Genomic DNA, 15,000 nt, shown 5'->3' on the forward strand with positions numbered 1-15,000 from the left:
TTTATTTAACTAGTTAAGAACAAATTCTTATTTACAATGACGGCCTACCCTCGGCTAAACCCAGACGACGCTGGCCAATTGTGCGCCGCCATATGGGACTGCCAATCACGGCCAGTTGTGATACAGCCTGGAATCGAACCAGGGTCTGTATTCTGTATTGTCTAGGGCAACACTGAATAATGGATTCAGCTATGATGGTAGCCTCCTCATGTCTGAGTCTGACTAGTACAGTCAACTAGGAGCAACAAACTGTAACAGGCCTGAATCTAATCCAGTCAGTTTACTATAAAGCAAGGAAATAAGGTTATCACTAGTTACCACAGCCACAAAGTCAAATTTGGCTCTATTGTAAAAATTCATTAAAACAAAAATGTTGTCATAATTTAAAGTTAGGGTTAGGCAAAAAGTTAGCAATGTGGTTAAGGTTAGGTTTAAAATCACATTTTAAGAAGAGAAATAGTAGAAATAGGCAGGCTTCATGACTTTGTGGCTGTGGTAACTAGTGAAGATCTATAATTAGCTTGACCCAAGTTACTGCCTTGATGACACAGACGGCTTCATCCACAATAGTAATGTGTGGGATGTTAAAAGTTGTATTAAAAAAAATATCCAGTTTGTTAAACTAGTAGGTTAATTATCCAGCCAAGCGGATACAAGTAGTATATTAATATAGGTTGCAAAGTGTATTATCCAAAACTTTGTCCTTTCTTAAATAACAAAATGAAATTTACCACTTGGATGTCGATTGTGTCGTTTGATGCGGAGACAAAAATTGCGTTGGTTTTATCGGACTTGTTCAAACTTTAACATAATTTATTTTTGTATGTCAGATATGACCTATAATAACTGCCATTGGTAATAGAACAGGGACTGTGTGTGTGTGTCAGTGCTAGAGGCGTCACTACAGACCCTGGTTCGATTCCAGGCTGTATCACAACCGGCCGTGATTGCCAGTCCCATATGGCGGCGCACAATTGGCCAGCGTCGTCTGGGTTTAGCCGAGGGTAGGCCGTCATTGTAAATAAGAATTTGTTCTTAACTAGTTAAATAAATGTTAAATAAATAAATAAAATAATAAATAAAAATAAAGCAACTGTGTGTGTGTGTGTGTGTGTGTGTTCCCAGAAACATGGAGATTTGCAAGATGTGATCAAGTCCGTACTGACAGACAGGCTTGATACTGATATTTCTGAACGGAGTGAGACCCGACACTCGGCATAAAACATTTACTAGGCACAACTTTTACTTGTATTGTCTTTTTTGTTGTTGTAAATACTTGAATTGAATTGTATCAAGTAAATATGGAGAGGGAGAAACCCAATGTAAATATTCTTAACATGTTTGCCAAGGTAGCCACCAGACACAATGTTGATAGGCACAGTATCTCTACCTGTTAATACATTTGAAAGTATTCAAAACACTTTTGTTTAAAATATCTACATAAATTCAGCATTCACAATCTTCAAATAATTAACTCTGTAGGCTACTGACCTATTCAAAGCTTCCTTCAGCATCTCACCATACTGTACATTTGGCTGTAGTTATTGAACTCAACCTGCAGGAGGTTTGTTTGTTGTGATTTAGTGGGGGGGGGGACAGCTGCAGGCAATGTTCTGACAGATGGGTGTGTCTTGGTGGTGGCAAGGACATACCCAAGAAACACAAACATCAAACCACCACCCCCAAGGCAACTCACATTTGCTTTCTGTCATGGCCTCCAGCATTTTCTAGTTGAGGAAGCCAAAAAAACAGGCCAAATAAGTGGGTGAAGTTCCCCTTTAAATGGAATAAAGAATTTTCTGACAGTAACCCTCCAAAAATGTGCCCCAGGCCTTGAAAAATATATATTTTTGTAACTAATTAAGGGATACCAGTGAACAAATGCCGTGGTCAAGGCTACGACGACGTCCACGAAAATTACTGGAACTTACTCTGGTGTTCAAAAGTGCTCCTCAGACTTTTGAGGTTTAGTTACGTTTCAGTTTAGAAAACGATCTCTCCGTAGAAGTAAACATTAAAGGGATGGTTAAAAACTGATTGCCATAGCAACATCGGGGAAAGTGGGCAGCAGGGAGTGCTGCTTCAAATTCAGCTTTTTTTTAATTTTTTACTATTTTCTACATTGTAGAATAGTAGTGAAGACATCAAAACTATGAAATAACACATATGGAATCATGTAGTAACCAAAAAAGTGTTACACAAATCAAAATATATTTTAGATTTTAGATTCTTCAAAGTAGCTACCCTTTGTCTTGATGACAGCTTTGCACACTCTTGGCATTCTCTCAACCAGCTTCATGAGGTAGTCACCTGGAATTTCAATTAACAGGTGTGCCTTATTAAAAGTAAATTTGTGGAATTTCTTTCCTTCTTAACGCGTTTTAGCCAATCAGTTGTGTTGTGACAAGGTAGGGGTGGTATACAGAAGATACCCCTATTTGGTGAAAGACCTAGTCCATATGTGACCCGATTCAAGAAACTAGGCGTATGTCGCAGGAGAGCATTTTGAACTTAAAAAATATTTTTTTTATGAAAATGCATTTTTTTGGGGGCATTTTTTTGTTCCCTTCTCGAATATGTGAACTTTCATGTGCCTTAAGGATAGGGGGCAGTATTTTCACGGCCGGATAAAAAACGTACCCGATTTAATCTGATTATTACTCCTGCCCAGAAACTAGAATATGCATATAATTATTAGCTTTGGATAGAAAACACTCCAAAGTTTCTAAAACTGTTTGAATGGTGTCTGTGAGTATAACAGAACTCATTTGGCAGGCCAAAACCTGAGAAGATTCTGTACAGGAAGTACCCTGTCTGACCATTTCTTGGCCTTCTTGATTATCTCTATCCAAAACAGGGGATCTCTGCTGTTACGTGATACTTCCTACGGCTCCCATGGGCTCTCAGAAGGCGGCAAAAAGCTGAATCGTGGCTTTGTAGGCCCTGGTTGAAAAACATTAGCGCGTTTTGATAGTGGTCGGACAGAGTACTATGAGACTGAGGCTCGTGCACGAGTCGACTCCATGTTTACTTTCTCTCTCTTTGAACCAAAACCACCACTCCCGGTCGGAATATTATCGCTTTTTTACGAGAAAAATGGCATAAAAATTTATTTTAAACAGCGGTTGACATGCTTCGAAGTACGGTAATGGAATATTTAGACTTTTTTTGTCACGAAACACGTCGGGCGCGTAACCCTTCGTCACCCTTGAACGCACGAACAAAACGCCGCTATTTGGATATAACTATGGATTATTTTGAACCAAACCAACATTTGTTATTGAAGTAGCAGTCCTGGGAGTGCATTCTGACGAAGAACACCAAAGGTAATCAAACTTTTCTAATAGTAAATCGGAGTTTGGTGAGGGTCAAACTTGGTGGGTGTCAAAATAGCTAGCCGTGATGGCTGGGCTATCTACTCAGAATATTGCAAAATGTGCTTTCACCGAAAAGCTATTTTAAAATCGGACACCTCGATTGCACAAAGGAGTTCTGTATCTATAATTCTTAAAATAATTGTTATGTTTTTTGTGAACGTTTATCGTGAGTAATTTAGTAAATTCACCGGAAGTGTTCGGTGGGAATGCTAGTTCTGAACGTCACATGCTAATGTAAAAAGCTGGTTTTTGATATAAATATGAACTTGATTGAACAAAACATGCATGTATTGTATAACATAATGTCCTAGGTGTGTCATCTGATGAAGATCATCAAAGGTTAGTGCTGCATTTAGCTGTGGTTTGGGTTTATGTGACATTATATGCTAGCTTGAAAAATGGGTGTCTGATTATTTCTGGCTGGGTACTCTGCTGACATAATCTAATGTTTTGCTTTCGCTGTAAAGCCTTTTTGAAATCGGACAGTGTGGTTAGATAAAGGAGAGTCTTGTCTTTAAAATGGTGTAAAATAGTCATATGTTTGAAAAATGGAAGTTTTGGGTTTTTTGAGGAATTTGTAATTCGCGCCACGCCTATCATTGGATATTGGAGCAGGTGTTCCGCTAGCGGAACGTCTAGATGTAAGAGGTTTAAAATCAAACTTGTATGTCATCTGAAAATACAAATAAAATTGTTAAATTACGAGCCTAGTTGGTTTAGCCACAGAGAAAGAGAGCAACCTTCCCGGTAGCCACGATTGGCTGAGATAATGAGTGAGCTGGACATGCTGTGAGATGTGTTTGGATTGGTCTGTGGTGTTCCATCTTCTGTCTATAAAATGAGCTGCTCATAATGCCTTTATAATCCTTTCTACTACAGTTTTTTTAAAGATATAGTGTTTGCCGTGCAGAACTCCAAATATAACATTGTAGTCTTGAATTTATCAGGCGCTATCGACAAAGGTCAGTGGAAAAAAGTTATGGATGGACTACTTTCTGGATGACGAATGCTGACTCTTTCTTGCTCTGAAAATAGCACGTTTTGAAATCAGTGGAACACAATGGGTCAATCAAGCTATGCATACTAAACGGAAACAACACAGGATGACTGATAAAAGGGGTTGCAGTCTGCCATGAAGCTTTCATCCATGTATACGGGTAAGAATCTAGCTACAGATTCAGATATTATACATTTCTAATTTTGTCGGAGAGTTTTCATTGCATGTTAAATCTTGCTGTTAGCAAGCCAGCTGGAGTTTGATGGCCGGATTGCTAACTAACATTAAACTTAGCGTTATGTGGTTAACTTTAGCTTACTATGACAATCGGTTTGTATTACTAGTTACGTTACTCTATGGATTGGGATTATAGTTCATTTTTTTTAGCTAGTTAACGTGACAAGTTTGTGATCTGATATTGTGCCTAGTGGACCATGCACAAGCTCCACCACAATCACTTCCTGATCACAGGCCACACCAAGTTTGCCCCCGACTGGTGCTTCGGCCTCATCAATCAGCATGTCAGAAAGACCAGAGTGAACACTTTGTCTGAGATTGCTGGTGTTGTGAAGGACAGCATTGTGACAGGGGTCAACATCCCACAGCTGGTTGGACTGGAGGATGGTACGGTGCTGGTGGAAAGCTATGGCTGGCAACAACACCTGACTCCATTCCTCAGGCCGCTGCCACAGATCAAGCAGTACCAGCACTTCAGGTGAATATCATTTTCATTGCATTGTATGAGGTTATTCTTCTTATCTAAACTTGGGAGGTGAATTGATGTTGTGCAAGGTTGTAATGTCTTCAGATTTTTTTTTTGAATCCCTGTTTTACAGCTTCGATGTTCTGGAGCCTGGTGTTGTTGCCAAGGAGCGTTCAGACTGTCGGGACCAGGTTTCAGCTGCCGCGCAACACTGACATCCTTCCTCCCATAGATGGTCTGGCTGTACAAGCACCACCTGGACTGGACACAGCTAGACAAAACATATATTTTTGAGAAGATCAGGGAGTTTTGTGACGAAGAGGCTATGGACATCACATGCCCTGCACCAAAATCAAGGACCGGACAGAAACAGGCTCTCCGAATATAGATTCCCTTGTTCATGCGTGGTTCAGACGGACCAGTCATCAGCACTATCTGCAGTGCCTCTATTCTCATGATTCTCTCCTAACACACACACCATACGTTGCTGCTACTCTTTGTTATCCTGCTGCTCAGCCACTTTACCCCTGATTGAATGCAACTAACTACCTCATCTACCACTGATATCATTATTGATATTGTTCTTGTACATACTGTATATTTTATACTGATAATATTTATTTCTAATATTGCTACTAGGCAAGTAACCATTTGGCTGTACATCTTTAGAGACCCATCCACTTAGCAAGACAAAATCTTGATATATATATATATAAAATGAATATTGATGTGTGGTCGTAACTTTTTGACAGGAAAATTGTCCAATTCACACACTTATCAAGAGAACATCCCTGGTCATCCCTACTGCCTCTGATTTGGCAGTCTCACAAATGAATCTAAACACAAATTCTAAATAATGTCTGAGGTTTGGAGTGTGCCCTTCGTTCAATAAAAAAAAATAATACAATTGTGCCGTCTGGTTTGCTTAATATAAGGAATTTGAAATGGTTTATATTTTCACTTTTACTTTTGATACTTAAGTACATTGTGCCCCTGGCTATCCGTCAATAAAAATAAAATACAAAAAAAATACAATTGTGCCGTCTGGTTTAATATAAGGAATTTGAAATGGTTTATACTTTTACTCAAGTATGACAATTGAGTACTTTTTCCACCACTGGATGTGGCTGGGGGATATAGCAGTTCTTTCACATGACCCATCAATTTAGACAAGTGTATCTGGGTAAGCATCATCTAATATTTATAACATATTGTTTTCTGGATACTTTCTGTTTACCTTGAATTTTTTCTTATTGTAGGCTACTACCACTTTTAGTCTTAATCTTTACTACACTACTCACTCTGTTTAGCACATGACCTCACATGTGAATCCTTAAAGAGATGGGTGGGGCTAAAGCTTAAGAGGGTGAATGGGTGTAGACAAAGAAGAGCTCTCTAGTAGTACCAAACCATTTTCTCAAAAGTGAGTTTATAAGTGAATCAACTTTCAAAGTAGAATTACTTTCCCATTGTTTCTTCAAATGTAGTGTCTGATATATCATGTTGTAGCTCTGAGTCTCTAATTTTATCCATTGTAAAAAAAATTAATCAAATCCAGGTGGTGAGTCACGTATTATGAAAAGAACAGCTCAAAAAAGCAAAGAGAAATGACAGTCCATCATTACTTTAAGACATGAAGGTCAGCCAATCCTGATAATTTCAAGAACTTTGAAAGTTTCATCATGTGCAGTCGCAAAAACTATCAAGTACGATGATGATGAAACTGGCTCTCATGAGGACCACATCAGGGAAAGGAAATGTGTCTTCCGCATTTAACCCAACCCTTCATGGACGCGTCTCCTGTCGGATGCCGTGGTTGCCCTTAGTTTGAAGACGTAATCTGGAGACAGGTGTCTTCTCCATCTCTTTAGCTATCGTATCCCAATTCCACTGATTTCAAAACTCGGTCGTCTAGAATGTGGAGAGCAACACTTATGCAGTTTTAAAAAAAGCTGTGGAATTACTAGAATATGACAGCTCAAGAGAAGAGATATATTTGGATGAAGCACACTATTATCTCAGCCGGCGAGGAGGGGCATGTGGCTAAATCAACTAGGCTCATAATTTAATGTCATTCGTATTTACAGATGGCATACAAGTTTGTTATTAAGGCACATGAAAGTGCACATGCTCGAGAAGGCATTTCTGCCAAAAAATGCATTTTGATAAAAAAAAAGGGTTTGTTCAAACGGCTCTCCTGTGAAGAAGTGACCCGCCACATACGCCTAATTTCCTGAAATGGGTCACAGATGACCTATGACTTCCATTTCCAGAAAAACTGTCAGGAAATCTTAGTAAAACATTGTCATAAACTCCCTGCAACCTAAAAATGTTCAGGGGAAATTTTCACTTTCGTTCTGAGAACCCCAAAAAAGTGTAATTTTACCGGTCAGGAAAGAAATGGCTTTTCTGATCCACTCCCCTACCTTTTTTTTAAAGGTATCTGTGACCAACAGATGCATATCTGTATTCCCAGTCATGTTAAATCCATAGATTAGAGCCTAATGAGTTTATTTCAATTGACTGATTTCCTCATATGAACTGTAACTCAGTAAAATCGCTGAAATTGTTGCATGTTGCGTTTATATTTCTGTTCAGTGTAGATTGCAAGTTATTCAGAAAAAGCAGATGATGAGTTTTTGTCTGTATATCAACATGGAATTCATTCTACTTTCAGAACATATTGGAATATTTATGCAGTTTGTCCTGAATGTGCATTGTTCATGTACCACATGAAGTCACGAAATGCTCACGTACTGTAACAATGTCCAGATGATGTCAGGGAATGCTCACGTACTGTAACAATGTCCACATGATGTCACGGAATGCTCACGTACTGTAACAATGTCCACATGATGTCACGGAATGTAACAATGTCCACATGATGTCACAGAATGCTCACGTACTGTAACAATGTCCACATGATGTCACGGAATGTAACAATGTCCAGATGATGTCACGGAATGCTCACGTACTGTAACAATGTCCACATGATGTCACGGAATGCTCACGTACTGTAACAATGTCCACATGATGTCACAGAATGCTCACGTACTGTAACAATGTCCACATGATGTCACGGAATGCTCACGTACTGTAACAATGTCCAGATGATGTCACGGAATGTTCACGTACTGTAATAACGTCTCTTTTGATACATCTCTTATTAACAATACCTTTTTATTTTTCTCAGCAAAGCCAAATAAGCCAAAGAAGTAGACTGGTAGTGACACTATGTAAAAAACGATGACTAGTGATCGTGTTCGGTAGTTTCAATGGCTCAATGGGCTTGGCTTTGCAACACATAGGTTATATCAAATCAAATGTATTTATAAAGCCCTTTTTACATCTGCAGTTGTCACAAAGTGCTTATACAGAAAAACCCAGCCTAAAATCCCAAACAACAAGCTATGAAGATGTAGAAGCACGGTTTGATTCCCACCGTGGCAACATATAAACTACATATGGCCTTACTGAAGAACTCATTAACTTTTAAGGTGGCATTGTCATAGGATGACACCTTTCCAACAAGTCAGTTTGTAAAACGTCTGCCCTGCTAGAGCTGCCCCCGGTCAACTGTAAGTGTTGTTATTATGAATTAGAAACGTCTAGAAGCAACAATGGTTCAGACGCGAAGTGGTAGGTCACAAATACTCACAGAACGGGATTGCCGAGTGCTATAGCATGTAAAAATGGTCTGTCCTCGGTTGCAACACTCACTACCGAATTCCAAAGTGCCTTCTGGAAGCAACGTCAGCACAAGAACTGTTCGTTGGGAGCTTCATGAAATGTGGTTCCATGGACGAGCAGCCTCACACAAGCCTAAGATCAGCAAACGCAATGCCAAGCGTTGGTGTGAGTGGTGCAACAGCGCCTCTTCAACCTCATTAGGCTGAAGAAATTTGGCTTGGCCCTAATACCCTCACAAACTTTTACAGATGATCAATTGAGAGCACACTGACCACCCTCCAGGACACCTACAGCACCCGATGTCACAGGAAGGCCAAAAATATCATTAAGGACAACAACCACCCGAGCCACTGCCTGTTCACTCCTCTACCATCCGAAAGGCGAGGTCAGTACTGGTGCATCAAAGCTGGGACCGAGAGACTGAAAAACAGCTTCTATCTCAAGGCCATCAGACTGTTAAACAGCCATCACTAGCCAGATACCACCCGGTTACTCAACCCTGCATCTTATAGGCTGCTGCCCTGTATACATAAACATGGATTTCACTCATCACTTTAATAATGTTTACATACTGCTTTACTCATCTCATATGTATGTACTGTATTCTATTCTACTGTATTTTAGTCAATGCCACTCCGACATTGCTCGTCCTAATATTTATATATTTCTTAATTCCATTCTTTTACATTTTAGATGTGTGTGTGTGTGTTGTTCTGAATTGTTAAATATTACTGCACTGTTGGAGCTAGGAACACAAGCATTTCACTACACCCCCAATAACATCTGCTAAATATGTGTATGAGACCAAAAGAAAATGATTTGATTTGAAAGCTTGCTGCCATTGGACTCCGAAGCAGTGGAAATGTGTTTTCTGGAGGAATGAATCACACTTCACCATCTGGCAGTCCGACAGACTAATCTGGGTTTGGCTGATGCCAAGAGAACGCTACCTGCTCGAATGCAAAGTGCCAACTGTAAAGTTTGGTGGAGGAGGAATAATGGTCTAGGGCTGTTTTTCATGGTTCGGGCTAGGACCCTTAGTTCCAGTGAAGGGAAATCTTAACGCTACAGTTGCAATGACAGTCTAGAAGATTATGTGCTTCCAACTTTGTGGAAACAATTTGGGAAGGCCCTTTCCTGTTTCAGCATGACAATGCCCCCTAAAACAAAGCAAGGTCCATAAAGAAATGGTTTGTTGAGATCAGTGTGGAAGAACTTGACTGCCCTGCACAGAGCCCTGACCATCAAACACCTTTGGGATGAATTGGAATGCCGACTGTGAGCCAGGCCTAATCGCCCAACATCCGTGCCCGACCTCACTAATGCTCTTGTGGCTGAATGGAAGCAAGTCCCCACAGCAATGTTCCATCATCTAGTGGAAAGCCTTACCAGAAGAGTTGAGGCTGTTAAAGCAGCAAAGGGGGAACCAACTCCATATTAATGCCCATGACTTTGGAACGAGATGTACGACGAGCAAGTGTCCACATACTTTTAGTCATGTAGTGTCTATCAAACAACCATATTATGATAGCCCCGTATACAGCAATAATATATCTATGGTAGGGCCGCCCTATTACAGTAACACGGTTGTGATGGCTCCACCATCTTGCTGTCTGGATTAATTGAGTTTGTCTCAAATGGCACCTTAATCCATACATAGTGCACTACTGTAGACCAGAGACCTATAGAAAGTAGGGTACCATTTGAGAGGCAGCCATTGTGTTCTCCCAGTCAAGCATAATCCTTGTAAAATGTTTATGGGCCCCATTGCTGTGGCTCATCATTTCATCTGGAACTCAACCTCTGAGTACATGCTGAAATTGATTTGGTATTTCTGGGAGCAAACCTCATCTCCTCTCCTCTCCACTCTTCTCCTCTCCGATTCTCTCCTCTCCATTCCCATTCTCTCTTCTCCGCACGTCTCCTCTCACCTCATCTCCTCTTCTCTCCTGTCTGCTCCTCTCCACTCTTCTCCTCTCACCTCCTCTCCCATCATCTCCACTCCACTCCCCTCCTCTCCCTTCCTCTCTCATCCTCTCCCCTCCTCTCCACTCCTCTCCCCTACTCTCCCATCCCCTCCTCTCCTCTCCTCTCCTCTCCTCTCCTCTCCTCTCCTCTCCTCTCCTCTCCTCTCCTCTCCTCTCCTCTCCTCTCCTCTCCTCTCCTCTCCTCTCCTCTCCTTTCCTCTCCCATCCTCTCCACTCCCATCCTCTCCTCTCCCCTCCTATCCTCTCCTCTCCCCTCCTCTCCCATCCTCTCCACTCCCCTCCGACCCTCTCCCATCCTCTCCTCTCCTCTCACCTCCTCTCCCATCCTCTGCTCTCCCCTCCTCTCCCCTCCTCTCCCCTCCTCTCCCATCCTCTCCTCTCCTCTCCTTTCCTCTCCCATCCTCTCCACTCCCATCCTCTCCTCTCCCCTCCTCTCCCCTACTCTCCTATCCTCTCCTCTCCCCTCCTCTCCCATCCTCTCCACTCCCCTCCGACCCTCTCCCATCCTCTCCTCTCCTCTCCCCTCCTCTCCCATCCTCTGCTCTCCCCTCCTCTCCCCTCCTCTCCTCTCCCCTCCCCTCCTCTCCTCTCCTCTCCTCTCCTCTCCTCTCCTCTCCTCTCCTCTCCTCTCCTCTCCTCTCCTCTCCTCTCCTCTCCTCTCCTCTCCTCTCCTCTCCTCTCCTCTCCTCTCCTCTCCTCTCCCTCCCTCCACTCCCTCCCGTCTTCCCCTCCAATCTGCAGGCATGTGCCAGAGGCCACTGTCTTTCTAGCCAGAGGCCACTTTCTTTCTAGCCAGAGGGAGGACCTGTTACATTAGGCGTGCATTTCAAATTTCCCCCGTGTTGCCTCTATAGTTCTCTCCTTTTCTTTACCCTATAGAACCTGGTAACAAGTAATGCAATATAAAAGGAATGTGGGTGCCATTTGAGATACCCGGTCGGGGGGCTGAAATTTAACCACATTCTAGTGCTGTTACAGAGATCCACAGGAACATAAATCTCTCTCTCTGCTTGTGGGAGGAGAAAGGACAGGCAGACCGCCTTTGTATTTACCAGCCCACAGCCCGAAGCCCCATTTCCATTCCCAGATCAGCAGCTCCATCTCAACTCTAGCCCCAACCCCCACCATCTCAACTCTATCCCCGACCCCCACCACCTCAACTCTAGCCCCGACCCCCACCACCTCAACTCTAGCCTCGACCCCCACCACCTCAACTCTAGCCCCGACCCCCACCATCTCAACTCTAGCCCCGACCCCCACCATCTCAACTCTAGCCTCGACCCCCACCATCTCAACTCTATCCCCGACCCCCACCACCTCAACTCTAGCCCCGACCCCCACCACCTCAACTCTAGCCTCGACCCCCACCACCTCAACTCTAGCCCCGACCCCCACCATCTCAACTCTAGCCTCGACCCCCACCACCTCAACTCTAGCCTCGACCCCCACCACCTCAACTCTAGCCCCGACCCCCACCATCTCAACTCTAGCCCCGACCCCCACCATCTCAACTCTAGCCCCGACCCCCACCATCTCAACTCTAGCCCCGACCCCCACCACCTCAACTCTAGCCCCGACCCACACCACCTCAACTCTAGCCCCAATCCCCACCACCAAAACTCTAGCCCCGACCCCCACCACCTCAACTCTAGCCCCGACCCCCACCATCTCAACTCTAGCCCCGACCCCCACCATCTCAACTCTAGCCCCGACCCCCACCATCTCAACTCAAGCACCGACCCCCACCATCTCAACTCTAGCCCCGACCCCCACCATCTCAACTCTAGCCCGACCCCCACCGCCTCAGACAGAAATGTGTGAGCCTGTTGGAATGAGGTAATCAGTGGTCGCGTTGGTGAGATAATGTTGACTGACCTCAAACTCAGTAGCATACATACTGTACATATTCTGGAAATATGGGAGGACTTTCATATGTCATATTGTTCACACCCTGACTCTCACTGTTAACAAGTCATTTTGCTTTGATCAGTTCACTATGGGCGGTTGAACTGGTTCCTCTCACCTCACCTCGCTCCCTCCTCTCCTCTCCTCCTCTCCTCATCTGATCTCTCCCCTCCCCTACTCTCCTCTCCCCTCTTTTCCTCTCCCCTCCTCTCCTCTCACCTCCCCTCTTCTCTTTTCCTCTCCCCTCCCCTCCTCTCCCCTCCCTTCCTTTCCTCTCCTCCTCTCCCTGGTTGTGTCCTAATTGTAAATCTGCTCTGATCAGTTTATGATTGGTGGTAGAACTGGTTCCTCTCCTCTCCTCTCCTCTCCTCTCCTCTCCTCTCCTCTCCTCTCCTCTCCTCTCCTCTCCTCTCCTCTCCTCTCCTCTCCTCTCCTCTCCTCTCCTCTCCTCTCCTCTCCTCTCCTCTCCTCTCCTCTCCTCTCCGCTCTCTAGTTTTGTCCTCACTGTGTCATAACCTTGTTTTTTTGTACATTGATTTCCCCTGTCTGGCTGTTTGAGTAACCTCACTCTTTCTCTCTCGCTCGCTGTCTTACTCTTTCTCTCTCGTTCTCTCTCTCTCTCTCCCTTTCTCTCTGGCTCCATTGATCGATGAGGAATTTGAAAACTGTATGGTTTAAGAGATGTAACAAAAGGAGTGGCTAATAAGTCTGGCTGCACATCTGACTGGCTGACTCTCTGCAAATTGAGAAATTATGGCACTAAACTGACCAAAAAGAAGAAGAAACTGTATTATGAAGCCAAGACGATATAAAGAATGATGGGGAAAAAACTACAGAGGACTTTAAATTACTCCATCTTTCATCGAATCAGATGGCTTCTTAGTCCTAAAACTATTTGATGCTGCCAATTATTTTAATGATTACTTAATTGGCAAAGTGTGCAAATTTAGGCCAAAAATGCCACCAACGAACAGTGGGCCATTGTACCCGCGCATAAAAAAAAAAACGATTAATCAAAGAAAAGCATTGCAAGTTTGGATTTAGTAAAGTAAGTGTGGGAGAGTTGGAAAAATGATTGTTATCGATCAATAATGACAACCCTCCTGGCATTGACAACTTAGATGGAAAGCTACTGTGGATTCTTATAAATCAAATAATAAAAAATAAAAACATCTCTCTGTCTCTATCTCGCTATCTCTCTTCACCCTCCCTTAGAAACAATTGTTCTCTTTCCACAATTGTCTCTCTCTAGGGAAAAATAACCACCTCGAATGACCACAACCTTCTTCCCATGCATTCCTCCTCCTGGTGTGTGTGTGTGTGTGTGTGTGTGTGTGTGTGTGTGTGTGTGTGTGTGTGTGTGTGTGTGTGTGTGTGTGTGTGTGTGTGTGTGTGTGTGTGTGTGTGCGTGTGCGTGCGTGTGCGTGCGTGCGTGCGTGTGCATGCCTGTGTGTGTGGGGGTGTGTGTGTTTGTGCGTGCGTGCGTGTGTGTGTGTGTGGGTGGGGGTTTATAACCAACTAACCGCGTCGCCTTTTTGTCAAATTGTATTTTTAGCTTCAGTTGTGTTCATCTTTGTCCCCCGTCACGCTACACAAAACAAAGACACTAGGATTCCCATTAGTTAGGATTCCAATCTTACCAACTGACTCCCACCTCAAAACACCACCTGGCACTTGTGAGGTAGAAGAATAGTCTTTAAACCGTGACTGACTTGATTTTTTCGAAGAATGGGATTAAAATGTGAATTAGGAATCCATGCCACTGAGCCTGCTTACTCACTCTAAAAGCATGGTAAGCATGGCACATAGACGCTTGTATTATTACTGTACTCAAACACCGTCTTGTAATATTGAACAGGATCAAAGATGTAATATCGTCACTTAGACATACAGTGGAGTATCCATCCATCCTCCCACATCTGGAGTATCCATCCATCCTCCCACATCTGGAGTATCCATCCATCCTCCCACATCTGGAGTATCCATCCATCTTCCCACATCTGGAGTATCCATCCATCCTCCCACATCTGGAGTATCCATCCGTCCTCCCACATCTGGAGTATCCATCCATCCTCCCACATCTGGAGTATCCATCCATCCTCCCACATCTGGAGTATCCATCCATCCCCCACATATGGAGTATCCATCCATCCTCCCACATCTGGAGTATCCATCCATCCTCCCACATCTGGAGTATCCACCCATCCCCCCACATCTGGAGTATCCATCCATCCTCCCACATCTGGAGTATCCATCCATCTTCCCACATCTGGAGTATCCATCCATCCTCCCACATCTGGAGTATCCATCCATCCTCCCACATCTGGAGTATCCATCCAT

The sequence above is a fragment of the Salmo salar genome, chromosome ssa12 (genome assembly GCF_905237065.1).
Source record: "Salmo salar chromosome ssa12, Ssal_v3.1, whole genome shotgun sequence".
NCBI lineage: Eukaryota > Metazoa > Chordata > Actinopteri > Salmoniformes > Salmonidae > Salmo > Salmo salar.